The sequence below is a fragment of the Mesocricetus auratus genome, unplaced genomic scaffold (assembly GCF_017639785.1).
Source record: "Mesocricetus auratus isolate SY011 unplaced genomic scaffold, BCM_Maur_2.0 Super-Scaffold_100004, whole genome shotgun sequence".
NCBI classification, from domain to species: Eukaryota; Metazoa; Chordata; class Mammalia; order Rodentia; family Cricetidae; genus Mesocricetus; species Mesocricetus auratus.
This window is the reverse complement of record NW_024429189.1, coordinates 1766489-1781218: the sequence shown is the minus strand read 5'-3', so window position 1 is coordinate 1781218 and position 14730 is coordinate 1766489. Positions and strand designations below refer to the sequence as shown.

At 46.2% G+C, this 14730-nt stretch overlaps 1 protein-coding gene across 4 annotated transcripts in view; it reads right to left on the bottom strand.

Annotated features, from left to right (window-relative positions):
- The window catches only part of Zer1 (zyg-11 related cell cycle regulator), a 41548-nt gene extending 26842 nt beyond the window's left edge, over positions 1–14706 (bottom strand). For 2 of the 4 annotated variants that reach the window (XM_040745068.1, XM_040745071.1), the window contains exons 1-2: positions 940–1336; positions 682–824 (exon numbers count right to left, since the gene is read on the bottom strand). The gene's annotated coding sequence lies outside the window, so the exon portion shown is untranslated. Of the gene's footprint in view, positions 1–681; positions 825–939; positions 1337–14553 lie in introns of those variants that run through there. The other 2 variants (XM_040745069.1, XM_040745070.1) reach the window with 2 other exon arrangements.
- Between the last annotated feature and the right edge of the window lie 24 nt (positions 14707–14730).

The following is a 14730-nucleotide window of genomic DNA, read 5'->3' as shown; positions in this document are numbered from 1 at the left end:
AGGACTTCTTCCTCAGGCATCTCTGCTCACACAGCCACCTTCTTGGACACCTCTCCTGACCACTTTCTGCATGCGGCTCTAGAGTCTGTCCCCCACGGCCCCTCCTGCCTCCCCTTTGTCCACGACACCTATTACTCTTTTACATGCTGTGCGCTCATTTGTCAGATAAGCCAAGGGACAACGACCCTTCCGTCTGATGGCCACCTCTTAGCTTCCTGCAATCGTTTTCAATGCCATCTCCCATGGTCACGCTAACTCGACACCTAAAGAAGCATCCTGTCAGAAAAATCATCGAGTCAGCTTTCACAGGCTTTAGGTGGCACTCCCCCCCCCCCGCCCCCCTTAATAATCTCTTACAAGGCACAAGCAAACACGGGGAATCTCTGACTCTGGTTAAAGAGCAGACAAATCAAGTTCCACCCAGAGCTGGCCAGACCAGAGTTTCATTTTCTCCTCACCTATGGGCGCCCTTGGTCTTCAGCTAACAAGCCCACTCGCCCTTTTCCGACCCTGTTGCACCCGCTTGCGCCTTGCCATCCCATTTTTGGGAGCTGATCCAGGAACCAAGCCATCCCTAAGCTTTTAAGTAGCACGGCTTGGGGGTTGGAAGGAGACCTAAGCTCATCCAACAGGTAGGAGGGGCAAAGGCAGGCCTTCTAAGCCCTACATCGATTTCCCCACCTGGCACGAAAAAGCGTCGTTCTCCTTGTGGAGAGAGCTCAATTTTCAAGGCAGCTTCCTCAGACCTGGGCCGGAGGCGACGAGGGCCCTCCCACCCCTGGCCGAAGTGGGCCTGCAAGGAGTCGCTGGGGCAACGCTTAGACCTGAGGGGGGAGGGGAGAGAAGGATGCAGACACGTCTGTCTCTAGACTCGCAACTAGGACGTTCCCCGGGAGGGGGCGGCCCTCGTCGGGGAGACGGGATGCTTTGCACACTTACAAACCGAGGCTGCGGCCCTGGGGAATCCGCTACCAGAGCGCCACAGGAGGTCGGGTCCGGGTCCGAGTCGGCGGGGCGGAGCAGGGAGGGAATGCAGCGGCCAGAGGCCCGGACACAGGCCGTTCCCTTGCCCTCGGGCCGCTGAGGGCCGCCGGCTGCTGGCTGCAGGCCCAGCCCCTCCCCCCTCCTGCTCCGACCGCTTGGAGAGCCTGTGGCTGCTGGTGTGCTGTCAACAAAGCGTCACTTCCGGGCCGCCCCTTAGCAACAGAGGAGGGGTTCCGCGGTCGTGTCCCGCCGCGAAAGCAGGCGGCGGCCGAAGGTTCCGGGCCTTGCGGGCTGCTCCTACAGTGCTGGGGCCTGCGTCCCCCAAGTTAGCCTTCAGGGTCCCTTCCAGCGAAGGGCTGGCTCACAGGAGCAGGGCTGAGGACAGGACTGACTCCACCTTCCCTCGTCAGCGCTGACTCACCGGCGCCCAATCCGAGGTTTTTTTGGGCTCTCTCCACGCAGCCACCGCTTTGTCCCTCAACTGTGCTCCTCCCTCTCCTTCAAGAGAAGGGCCTCTCGCCCAGGAGCTGTCAGATAGCAAGCCTGAGGCTGTCCTTGGCCCCTGCGTTTCCTTCTAGTCACCAATAATCTCTCAACAATTGCTTTTCTCTTCCTCCAATAGTGCCCTACTTCCGTCCATCACCATTTTAAGTTTCAAATTTTTTATTATTTTTAATTTGTGTATATGGGTGAGGGGGGTATATGCATGAGACTGCAGCTCCAGTGGAGGCTAGAAGCCTCCATCTAGTGGAGCTGAGGTTACAGATGGCCTTAAATCCTCCAGCGTAGGTGCTGGGAAGCCAACTGTTTCTCCTACCTATCCTTCCTTCTGTTCTAAGATAATTTTTTTTTTTTTTTTTTTTTTTTTTTACGAGACAGGGTTTCTCTGTATTGTTCTGGAGGCTATCAGTCCAGCCCGGCCTCGAACTCAAAGAGATCCGCCTGCCTCTGCCTTCCGAGTGCTGGGATTAAAGGCGTGCGCCACCACCGCCCAGCTTCTAAGATAAATTTTTAAAAAATTATTTACATGTGTGCACACATAGCGGGCCAGAGGACTGTCTGCTAGAGATGGTGTTCCACATCCACCATGTGGGTTCCAGGGATCGAACTCTGGTCCTCAAGCTTGGTGCCAAGCACCCCTACTGCTGAGTCATCTGACTGGCTCCCATCACCATTTCTTCTCCTAACTTCTACCATGGCCTCCTCACTCCCTCTGCAGCCCCACAATCCAGGAATGGGCTTTCCAGAACATAAATCTCATCAGGGGATCCAGACTCTCTTGATCTCTCCTTACCCAGTCAATTGCTTCCTTGGGCTTTCCTGTCCAGACAGCTCACAGCTTAAATCAGTTTTGGCTCTTTTCATCTCTGTGTCTCCCTAGGCTCAAACAAATGATTAAACATTTTTCTTACTGCCATCTACATCTGGTGTACTGGCCTCTGTTGCAATAATTTTGGCTTGAGGAACTCTGGGGGAGGGGGTGGGGAGGAAGGAGGGAGGGGATGCTAGGTCACAAATCAGAGCCTGAGTAATACAGAGAATCCACCACTGACCTATGGGCTCTCTTGTCAAAATACAAGGAAGGATGCATATGCTTGGCGGCCGTAGCACACACCTTTGATCCCAGCACTTGAGGCATAAACAATAGGAGGCTAGCCTGGTCTATAAATCAAGTTTCCCAGGACACCCAGAGCTGTTACAGAGAAATCCTTTCAGGGCTATATATCGAAACTCTATCTAAATAAATAAATACGTTTTGTAATTTTTGTAGGTCAGGCATAGTGCCACACGCCTTTAATCCTAGCACTCCTGAAGCAGAAGGAGGCAGATCTCTATAGACATCGAGACCAGCATGTTCCAGGATTGTCCTGTATCATGTTGAGACATAGAAAGAGAGAGAGAGACAGACAGACAGAGACAGAGACAGAGAGAGACAGGAGAGAGACAGAGAGACAGAGAAAGATGGGGAGAGACAGAGGGGGAGAGAGAGAGACAGACAGAGAGGAAAGAGACAGAGAGACAGACAGAGAGGAGAGAGACAGAGAGACAGACAGAGGAAGATGGGGAGAGAGACAAAGACAGACAGAGAGAGAGAGAGAGAGAGAGAGAGAGAGAGAGAGAGAGAGAGAGAGAGAGAGAGAGAGAGAGAGAACTAGCTGGCTGTCTCCTCAGATGCCAGAAGCTGACATTGGATAAGTTCATCAATCACCCTATTTTGGAGACAGGTTTGCCACAACTCCAGACTTTCACATAGGTGCTAGGGACCCTAACTTACGTCTTCACGCTTGCTTGCACCTCACTCAGTGAGCTACCTCTCTCACCAGCTATGTTAAGCCTAGCTTGGCCCTGGAAACCTAACTGGGGTGGCAAGGGAATGAAGAAAGGAAAACCACTCAGAAAAGCTAGGACTGCGTGGGCTGTACTCACTGTGACGAGCAGCAACCATGCACAAAACCCTGGAATCTCGGCTCTTCTATCCTGTACAGCACAAGGGAAGGGACTAGCTGGTCTGGTAGGAGATCTCTGTAGGCCAACACTGTCAAATTTTAGTCATCCCGGAGGATCCAAATCACTCAGATTTGCTACTAATTATAAATGCTTCACTGACAGCCCAGACTTGTTACTAGCTAGCGCTTACATTTTAAATTAGCCCCTATTTTTTGTCCACACTCTGCCAAGTGGTGGCACCTTATTCCGACATGGCACATTCATCTTGTTTTTCTCTGCATCTGAACATCACTCCTGAGACTCTGCCCTCCTTCCTCCCATCTTCTCAAGTTTGGCTCTCATGCCTAACCTCTACCTGTCCAGCTACTGACCAGTCAGCTCTTTATTAAGCAATGAGAGTAATACATATTTACAAAGTACGAAGTTTGTTCCACAGAAGTCCAGTTTTTGCACACACTGCCAAAATATCCAAATGGACTGGAGGAAGGCCAATTCTGAGCCTGATCTATACTGGAAAGGATCTACTCTTCCCATAGTCTGAGGTACTGGGTCCTGGACATGACTCTTGCCATGTCAACAATACACAGTCATTCAGGGCTTCTTCAATTACCCACAACAGTCCAAAAAGAAAAGAAAAAGTAATGTAAAACTTTACTTTGTGCTGGGCAGTGGTATCACATGTCTTTGATTCCAGCACTTGAGAGGCAGAGGCAGGTGGATCTCAGTGAGTTCCAGGCCAGCCTGGTCTACAAATAGAATTCCAGGACAGCTAGGACTGTTACACAGAGAAATCCTGTCTTGAAAAACCTAAAAAAAAAATCCCACTGTGGAGATCGGAGAATAACTTTCAGGTGTGAATTCTCTCCTTCCTCTTTGGAATCCATAGAAGAACCCAGGTTGTCAGGTTTTGGCAGCAACTGGTTTTACCTACCCAACCATCTCCCCCACGGAGAATGAAAATAAGGAAACCTTTAAGAATAAAGTTAGCAGCTGGAGAGATGGCTCAACAGTTAAAAGTACCTGTTGTTCTTACTGAGGACCAGGGTTGGTTCGGCTCCCATCACCCACCTTGCAGCTCACGACGATATGTAAGTCCAGTTCCAAGGGATCAAAGCCCTCTTCTGACTTCCTTGGCACCAGGCATGTATTGATGCACATACATGAAGGCAAAACAATCATACAAATAAATAAATAATGCCGGGCATTGGTGGCGCACGCCTTTAATCCCAGCACTCGGGAGGCAGAGGCAGGCGGATCTCTGTGAGTTCGAGACCAGCCTGGACTACCAAGTGAGTTCCAGGACAGCCTCCAAAGCCACAGAGAAACCCTGTCTCGAAAAACCAAAATAAATAAATAAATAAATAAATAAATAAATAAACCCATCAGACATTGTGGGGGTGTGCTTGTGCTATGAGAACATGAGAGACATGAGTATTAGGAATTCAAGTTATCCTTGGCTTTATAGTGTGAAGTCTCCTGAGCTACAGGTGACCCTGTCTCAAAACAACCAAGAAAAGAAAGAAGGAAGGGAGGGAGCAAAGGAAAGAGTCACCTTAAGGTGCGCAGTGGTGACGCACACTTTTAATCCCAGCACTTGGGAGGCAGAGGCAGGCATATCTTTGAGTGTAAGGCCAGTTCGGTCTACAGAGTGAGTTCCAGGACAGCCAAAGCTATACAGTGAAACCCTTGCCTTTAAAAACAAGAGAGAGAAAAGATTAACCTCAATATTCATATGGATTATCAAGGGTCACAGAAACAAACGAACAAACAAACAAAGTTGGTGGATACACATGCAAATCAAAACCACAATGAGAACAGGAAAACAAGAAGAGACTGCTGAGCAGTTAAGAGCCCTGGCTGCTCTTCCAGAGGACCTGGCTTCAATTCCCAGCACCCACATGGCAGCTCACAGCTGCCTGTAACTCTAGTTCCAAAGGATCCAACACTGCCTTCTGGTCTCTTTGGACACCGCACACATGTGGTACACAGACATAAATGTAGACAAAACAACCACGTACATAAACAAACAAAACACCCACAGTGAGACACCATTTTTCTCTTACAAGAATGAACGTTATTTCTTTTTAACAAGTGATAAGTGTTGACCACAGAGTGGAGTGATTGGACTCAGCTATTACTGTGGAACCCAAGAGGGCACAGCTGTGATGGGATGCTGTGTTTCTCATCACACAGAATTAACACATGATTCAGCCATTCTCCTTCTGAAAGCCTGGACAAATCCCTGTATGATGCCATTTATTGCAATAGCCAGAAGGCAGACATGCTTGTCCTTCCTGGTGTGGTTGTTTCCTAGATAGGCTTCTGGAAGCCCCTATTGACGCCTGCATTGTCAGTAGCCAGGGTCTTCTAGCTTGCACCTCAGTCCCTGCCACACATACAGGGGACCATCACTCAGACACAAAACAGCGACATTCTTTTACATGCTGTAACAAGTAGGCGCTTCCAAGTAATTATGCCATGCAACATAAGTCAGTAACACAAGCAGAAGACCACAGCACGATTCCACTTGAACAGGGATGCAAGAATACCACAGCTTCAGAAGGTGGAGAGATGGCTCAGTGGTCAAGACTATGTATTACTCTTCCAGAGGACGCACTTTCAATTCCCAGAACCCACATAGGTTGCTTCACAACATTATCTATATCTCAAGTTCCAGGGGTCCAGTGCCGCCTCTGTTCCCCAACGGCACCTGCATCCATGTGCACAACACACACACACACACACACACACACACACACGCTAAAATAATAATCAAAACTGAAAAAGAAGAACACAGGCTGACAGAACATGAAAACAGCACGGATATTACCAGAACCTGTGGCAGATAGGGAATGGGGATTCTTGTGTAAAGCATTATGGAGTGTCTACTTAAGGTGATAAAGAGTTTGGGAAATAGTGTTGATGGCTACATGGTATTAGAATGTGATTAATGCTGCTGAATCAACCTGAAGTCAATCAGAGGCAAATTTCAGGTCACATGGATTCTGCTACAGTTTAAATACAGTCTGACTACCGTGGCCCACCGAGTGACCACCCAAGGGAGGCAAGAAGGCAGTTTGGTTCAACAGGACTAAGTAGTCAGTGTTGGTTCAGACATCGAGTCTGACCTCAGAGTCGTTTACTTTCGGCATATTTAATCGTAGCACAATCTGGTAAAAAGTCTCCCGTGGTGATATTTTGATTATGATCTAACAATAAAGCTTGCCTGAAGATCAGAGTGCAAAGCTAGCCACATTTGGCAACCACTGAGGCCAGGCAGTGGTGGCACACACCTTTAATCCCAGCAGTCACACTAGCTAGCCATAGAGGCCGGGCGATGGTGGTGCATGCCTTTAATCCCAGCAGTCACACTAGTTAGCCATAGAGGCTGGGCGGTGGTGGTGCATGCCTTTAATCCCAGCAGTCATACTAGTTAGCCATAGAGGCTGGGCGGCGGTGGTGGTGCATGCCTTTAATCCCAGCACTAGAGAGCAATGTAAGACGGGAGGAAACTGGAGTCAGGCAGTCTGCAGTCAGAGTGAGAACAGGATAACCCCTCTGGTCTGAGCCTTGAGAGAGGTAAGAACTCTCCAGTGGCTGGCTACCGATCGCTTTAACCCCAACATCTGTCTCTGGGTTTTATTATTCATGCTACATCTGGCATCCAACTTTTGGGGTATGAATTCATGAAAAAGCCATTTGCCTGTGGCTTTACAGCCACTGGCACAGGCCAGAGCTGCGCGAGGGTCTCCCTCCGGAGTCGCTGCCCAACTGGCTAGATTTTTCTTTTTTTCTTTTCCCAAGCCTTTTAGCAAGTTTGGAATTTTCCTGTTATAGTCTCGCTAAAATAGTCTCTAGCTGCCACCCAAACTCCAGAAGCACCTGGGATCCAAACACCACAGGTCTTATCTGCCCTAGACTGGCTGGCTTGGCCTTCAGGCTGTTCTCGCAGCACGTGTTTTTTCCACACTCCCTACAGTCCCTCTCCCTGGGCTGCCACTCCCAGCTCCCAGCTACATGCTATTTCTCCAATCAGACTGCTACGCTTCACAGTTCACTGACACTGTCGGCATATTTGGTAAGACAATTGGGAATTCTTTTTTTTTTTTTTTTGGCTTTTCGAGACAGGGTTTCTCTGTAGTGTTTTGGAGGCTGTCCTGGAACTAGCTCTTGTAGACCAGGCTGGCCTGGAACTCCCAGAGTGCTGGGATTAAAGGTGTGAGCCACCACTGCCCAGCTCATTTATTTTTAACTCATGTTTCACTTGCATATATGTTTGTGTGAAGATGTCAGATTCCCTGGAACTGGAGTTACAGGCAGTTGTGAGCTGCCACGTGGATGCTGGGAATTAAACCCAGGTCCTCTGGAAGAGCAGCCAGGGCTCTTAACCACTGAGCCATCTCTCCAACCTCATGGGAATTCTTAAAGGAAGGAATTAGTTAAAAGAGAGTTCCCCCCACCACATTATAAAATGGGAAACACTATTACACTGGAGGGATTTAGGTCTCCCTATGATAATACACTGGACAGTTTGAAGATGGAACAATTAAATAAGAGGATAACTAATTTAGATGGGATTTAGGTAATGCCAATTTTAAACTATCAATTTTATCATTTTTGTTTTATCACTAAGAAAGTTGGTTAATCTGAGTGCTAACATACAAGTTTTAGAAAAAAAACTAATAAAACAGATCACAAAGATATTCAGACCCAGACAGAGGAATTTAATGGCAAACCAATTTCAGCATTGCATTATAAGGTTAGAGAGTAACAGCCTAAGGTTTTTTTTTTTTTTAAAGATTTATTTATTTAGTATGTATATAGCATTCTGTCAGCCTGCAGGCCAGCAGAGGGCACCAGATCCCACTACAGATGGCTGTGAGCCACCATGTGGTTGCTGGGACTTGAACTCAGAACCTTTGGAAAGAGCAGTCAGTGCTCTTAACCTCTGAGCCATCTCTCTAGCCCTCAGCCTAAGGTTTTAAAACAACCAACCTTAATATATCCAGTCACCTTACAGGAATTGCCCAATGATAGAGGCTCTGTAAGAGTTGATTGGACTTCTGGGCCAATGCTAGATTTAAGAAGATTCAAGGAATCAATAGTCTCACATGGCATGCATTCCCTACAGACTAGAGAGACTTGATTAGAGCTGTTTTAGAGCCTGGACCACAATTACAATGGGGTACCTGGTCCAGAGAAGAGGCTAAGACCACTAAATAGCAAAGTATAGCTAACAGTATGGAAATCCCCCAAGATCAACTTCTTGGAGAAGGAGATTTATGCTACTATTGAAATACAATCTCTATATGATGATCATACCATGACTACACCCTGGCTTTATGCCATGCAGCAGCTTTGGATGCTTGGGACAGAATTGAAGAAGTAGGAAAGAAAATTGAATCATTTACTAAAGTTATACAGGGCCCAAAGGAAGCCTTTGCGGATTCCTTACAAAGACTGTCATCAGCAGTATATAGAATGATACCAGATTCAGAAGAGAGACAAATAATAATTCAATCTCTGGTTTTAAAATGCTAATTCCCAATGCAAAAGGATTATTAGACTGTTAGAGGCAAGGTCAGCACCCTTGGAGGAATGGGTTCGTGTAACAAAAAAATAAAAATTAAAAACCCAGAGATAAGATATTGGGGCTCAAGCTTCAAACTGAAGATCAGAAAAGCAAAGCAGCCAGACACTAGCTCTTCCCTCTATCTATGTCAGGCTGGAGACTAACTTGAGCCCCCTTGGTTCCTCCTTTTTTTTTTTGTTTTTTGTTTTTGTTTTTGTTTTTTCGAGACAGGGTTCCTCTGTATTGTCTTGGTGCCTGTCCTGGAACTTGCTTGGTAGACCAGACTGGCCTTGAACTCACAGATATCCACCTGCCTCTGCCTCCCAAGTGCTGGGATTAAAGGCGTGCGCCACCAACGCCCAGCTCCTTGGTTCTTCCTTTTATACTCTCCTAGTGCTGGGATTAAAGGCATGGAATCCCAAGTGCTGAGATCACCTTTGTGTGAGGTGTTAATCTTTAGGACTGATCAATTTCATGTAGCTCAGTGTGGCCTTGACTAACGGAGATTCATTTGTTGTCTCTTGAGTCCTGGGATTAAAGGTGTATGCCACTACTGCCTGGCCCTACGGCTGCTGGGATGCTAGCTTTACTTTACTTTCTGTACCCTGAGGGCGAAGCTCCCCCCCCCCACCCCCCACCAGGGTTTCTCTGTGGCTTTGGAGGCTGTCCTGGAACTTGCTCTGTAGACCAGGCTGGTCTCGAACTCACAGAGATCCGCCTGTCTCTGCTTCCCGAGTGCTGGGATTAAAGGTGTGCCCACCACTGCCCGGCAAGGGCAAAGCTTTAGTAAATCATAAATAATATATCACCACAGGTCTGATATAAAGTCAGCATTGAATCACATGACCATGATGATGCGTAGATAGGAGAGGTGATTTCCAGAGGTTTGAAGAAAAATCAAATGTCAAATGTCTCAACTGTGGTGAACAAGGTGTCCTAAAAACAATGTTTTTTCTAAGCATAATCCAAACGGAACACCCCTCCCTTCTGGATAATGCAGAGGGTGGGGCACAGGCAGGCATTAGACTAATGAATGCAATCAACAAGGGACAGTCAAGGTAACTCTTTACCCTTGGGAAACTCCTTGAGTGGCCTCTATGCCAAATCTGGCTCCGTCGTTTCCTGCCACCATGCAAACTCCTTCCCAGAGCAATGAAAGAACCCAATGCCTACTGTAAAAAACCACACTGCTCTGGATGATAGAAGAGCTTTGGAAGATAAAACAAAAATCTCAGGAGAAACTACAAATCACAATTGATAAAGATTAGATTAGGAACCCCCCCAAAGTTAGAGTTAGGGAAAGGTTTTGTTTTTGTTTTTCCAGGAAAATAAAAACAACCATCCTGAGGAATTTAAAGACCTTTGTACAAATAAGCATTCAAAGAAGAAATTAAGAAAAGGGATCGTCCTAGCCGGGCGTTGGTGGCGCACGCCTTAAATCCCAGCACTCAGGAGGCAGAGGCAGGCGGACCTCTGTGAGTTCGAGGCCAGCCTGGTCTACCGAGGGAGTTCCAGGACAGCCTCCAAAACAATGCAGAGAAACCCTGCCTCAAAAAAAAAAAAAACAAAAAAACAAAAAAAAAAAGAAAGAAAGAAAAGGGATTGTCCTAATGCAATCTCTGAAGTCTCCAAAAACTTGATAGACCTGCACAAGGATGAGTCCACCACTAAGCTGAAAAACACCACCACCACCTAGAAATCAGCTTTGGACTACAAACTAGCTGTGATGATCCAGCCTTCCAGACTACTCTATCCAGGACTTGAGACAAGCCCTGCACTTTCCTGGTACGCAGTGACTGGGCAGCAAATGATACAGCTACCTCTCCCAGGACTTGACAACTAACCCAAATTTTTCTTTTCAGGATCCCCTAAAGATGCTGTCGTTCCCAGATAGCAGGAAGTAAATTTAAGAACAGGACTCCCACATTCCGAAGTGGTAGGGTGGGTAGCTTTTAGTCTTTCACTAGGTTATGGATATTTGTCATTGTTTTGGGGAATTAGTTAAAAGCTAAACAAAGGAGATTATATTCAGGGTTCTTGTTTTGAAAACAAAAAAGGGGGATATACATATGATAGGATAAAAGGGTAGATTATCGAATTTACTCTGAAAAGAAAAAAGGAGAATATAGATATAAGATAAAAAGGTAGATTATTGAATCTACTACTAATAAGCAAATACTAGTTTTAAATAATTTACATTAGATTTGACTTCTGTATATTGCAAAGAAATTTTGTATATTGATACAAATTTGAAATTAATTTTGTTAAAATATACTGCACATATGCTTCTAATCTCATTCAAGATATTGTACCTATACAGCCCATTTAACAATGTAATGCCAATTTCTAGTCCTTGAAAGTTATTATTGCCAGCTATATAGGATAACAAGGAAATGCAGGTTAGAATTAGTCACCACTTACAATCAAATATGTAGTCATCTTGGTATGTTTACAAGGTCAAACAGGTATGTTTTAGGTAGATCATCTTCAGACACTTCAGAGATCTATAGAATATCCACTGAAGATGTTTTAATAACATGGCTTCTTTTATTTTATGACAATGAGACACGTCTGCTCCTGACAGCACCAATTTACTTCAGAGAAGATGATGGGCATTGAATAAACTCACTTAGAGTTTACTTTCTTTGTGGCAAAAGTAAGCCACTGGGAAAGAAAGTGCCCTTGCCTCAACTGCTGACGGTATGCTGTTCAAATTGGACAAGCAGGACACAAGAGAGAGACTGTCAAACCTTGCTAAGACAAAAATCCTGCTTCAGTCAGGCTGATTCCCAGCACCTACACAGTAGCTCACAACCTCTGTAATTCTAGCTCCAGGGGACGGGTGCCCTCTTCTGGCTTCAGCAGGCACTAGGCATGCGTGGCACAGACATACACCCAGGCAATAAAAAAATAAAATAATAAAATTACTGCTGGGCATTGGTGCATGCCTTTAATTCCAGAACTCCGGAGGCAGAGGCAGGTGAATTTCTGTGAGTCTAAGGTCAGCCTGGTCTACAAAGTTACACAGAGAAACCCTGTCTTGAAAAACAAAAACAAAACAACAAAGAAACTCCAAGGGGTGTAGAGAGACTGCTCCGTGGTTAAGAGCACTTGTTGCTGTAGCAGAGGACCCCATTTTGGTTCTCAGTACTCACATTGGGCAGCTCATAACCATCTGTAACTCCTGTTCCAGGGAATCCCACACCATCTTCTGTCCCACAAACATATACATACTCATCAGTAAAAATAAAAACAATTTTTTTGAGACGGGTTTTTCTGTGGCTTTGGATGCTGTCCTGGAACTCGCTCTATAGACCAGACCGGTCTCGAACTCACAGAGATCCACCTGCCTCTGCCTCCCGAGTGCAGGGATGGATGAAAGGTGTGTGCCATTATCACCATCCAGCTCCCTTAATTTTTTGTAGATTTATTTAATTGTTTTAGGTGTATGAGTTTATGTATCATGCCTGGTGCCCTTGACTATGGTGGCAGAAGACAGAGATTCAGATCCCCCAGAAATGAAGTTACAGATAGTTGCAAGCTGCTATGTGGATACCAGGAACTTAGCTCAGAACCTCTGGAAGAGCAACAAGTTTTTTGTTTGTTTTGTTTTTTGAGACAGGGCTTCTCTGTGTAACAGCACTGTCAATCCTGGAACTCACTGTATAGACCAGGCTGGCCTTGAACTCAGAGATCTGTCTGTCTCTGCCTCCTGAGTACTGGCAGCAAGTACTCTTAACTGCTGAACCAACTCTCCAGCCCTACTCTCTTTTTGTGCTTGTGGTTCAAGACAGAAGCTCTTAGCTTGCTGTTCCTGCTGCAAGTGACTGTCTGCTGTCATGCCTTCCTGCCATGATGGTGATCACGGACCATTATCCCTTTGAAACTGTAATCCCAAACAGCCCCTCCTTTTTTCTCTATAACTTGTCTTGGTCATGGTGTTTTATCCCAGCAAGACAGAAGTTGGTACCAGGATCGCGGTGTTTCTGTGACAAACCTGACCATGTTGTTCTTTTTTGGGAGGAATATGGGAAACTTTGGGACTTTGGTCTAGAAAAGTGTGTGCCTGCTCTATCGGCCAATGAAGCCTTAGAGGCCGGGAGCATGAAAATAAGAGGATCTGAAAAGCGATGTCAAACATTAAAGTTTTCCTGGCTCATGAAAAAAATTAAGAAGTAAGTACGAATCCCAGCACTCGGGAGGCAGAGGCAGACAGATCTCTGTGAGTTCAAGGCCAGCCTCCAAAACAATACAGAGAAACCCTGTCTCAAAAAAACAAAAAAAAAAGTACTATTATGAATGTATATGTATGTATGAATGTATGAATAGGAAAACTTAAGGATTTCTGACATCTTGATTTTTTTCCTTCCCCCTTCTTACTTGTCATTTTTAATTAATTTTCCATTTTTATTAGCTTTCTTTTTTTCCTTTTTGTTTTTTCTTTTTTTAATAATTTATTTAATTTTATGTGGCCAGGCATTGGTGGCACACACCTTTAATCTCAGCACTCGGGAGGCAGAGGCAGGTGGATCTTTGTGAGTTCAAGGCCAGCTCACTGGTCTACTGAGCGAGTTCCAGGACAGTCTTCAAAACAAACAGAGAAACCCTGTCTCGAAAAACAAACAAACAAAAAAAATTTTTTATCTTATGTGTATTGGTATGAGGGTGTCAGATTCCCTTGAACTGACTTAGAGGCAGTTGTGAGCTGCCATGTGGGAGCTGGGAATTGAACCCAGGTCCTTCCAGAGAGCAGTCAGTGCTCTTAACCACTGAGCCATCTCTCCAGCCCCTGAGCCATCTCTCCAGGCCCCCTTTTTGGTTTTTTAAGACAGGGCTTCTTTGTGTAACGGCTCTGGCTGTTTTGGAATTCCCTTTGTAGACCAGGCTGGCCTTGAACTCATAGAGATCCACTGCCTCTGCCTTCATAATGCTGGGATTAAGGATGTTCACCACCACACTTGCCTGTCTTTACTAAACTATATTGTGTGGGGGCTGGAGAGAGAGATAGCTCAGCAGTTAAGAGCATCGGTTGATCTTACAAAAGGCCTAGTTCAATTCCCAGTACTCTCTTAATGGTTCACAATTGTCTACAACTCCAGGTCCAGGGGTTCCAACACTCTCTTCTGCCCTCCAGGCAGACATACATGCAGGCAAAGCCCCCACCCACATACTTTAAATACCCACCCCTCCTGTTAGCTCTCGCATGAGTTCCATGCATGCGAACTCCAGTGCTCACACTCGCATGCAAGCGTGTTATTCCCTGGACTATCGACGTCGAGCTCACATCTAGCAGAGACGACTTTGAGCTTCTGATCTTCCTGTCTCTCAAAAGCATGCATCCCCACGTCCAACTACAAGCAGTGCTGGATCAGAAACCCAGGCGAAGTGCATGCCAGGCAAGCACTCTACCAACTGAACTACACCCTCAGCTCCTGCTTTTCCTTTTCTATTGCTTTGAAATTGTGGAATTACAGAAATTCCACGGTCTATGAACTCCCAAAGGCAATGAAACACCGAGCTGTACTCAGGCTTCTCCAAGCGGTACTTACTGAGCCACACGGTCATTTCCTTAAGGACTCAGTATTGAACAAGACCACACCCAGGACTGGATCCAGTTCACCAAACAACTGCGACAGGGAGCGAGGGAGATTTGCAAGTGTATCGCGTAGTTAGAAACTGAGGCCGGCAGCCAGCGAGCTCCTGGGCTGGCCTGGCCTGGAGCTCAG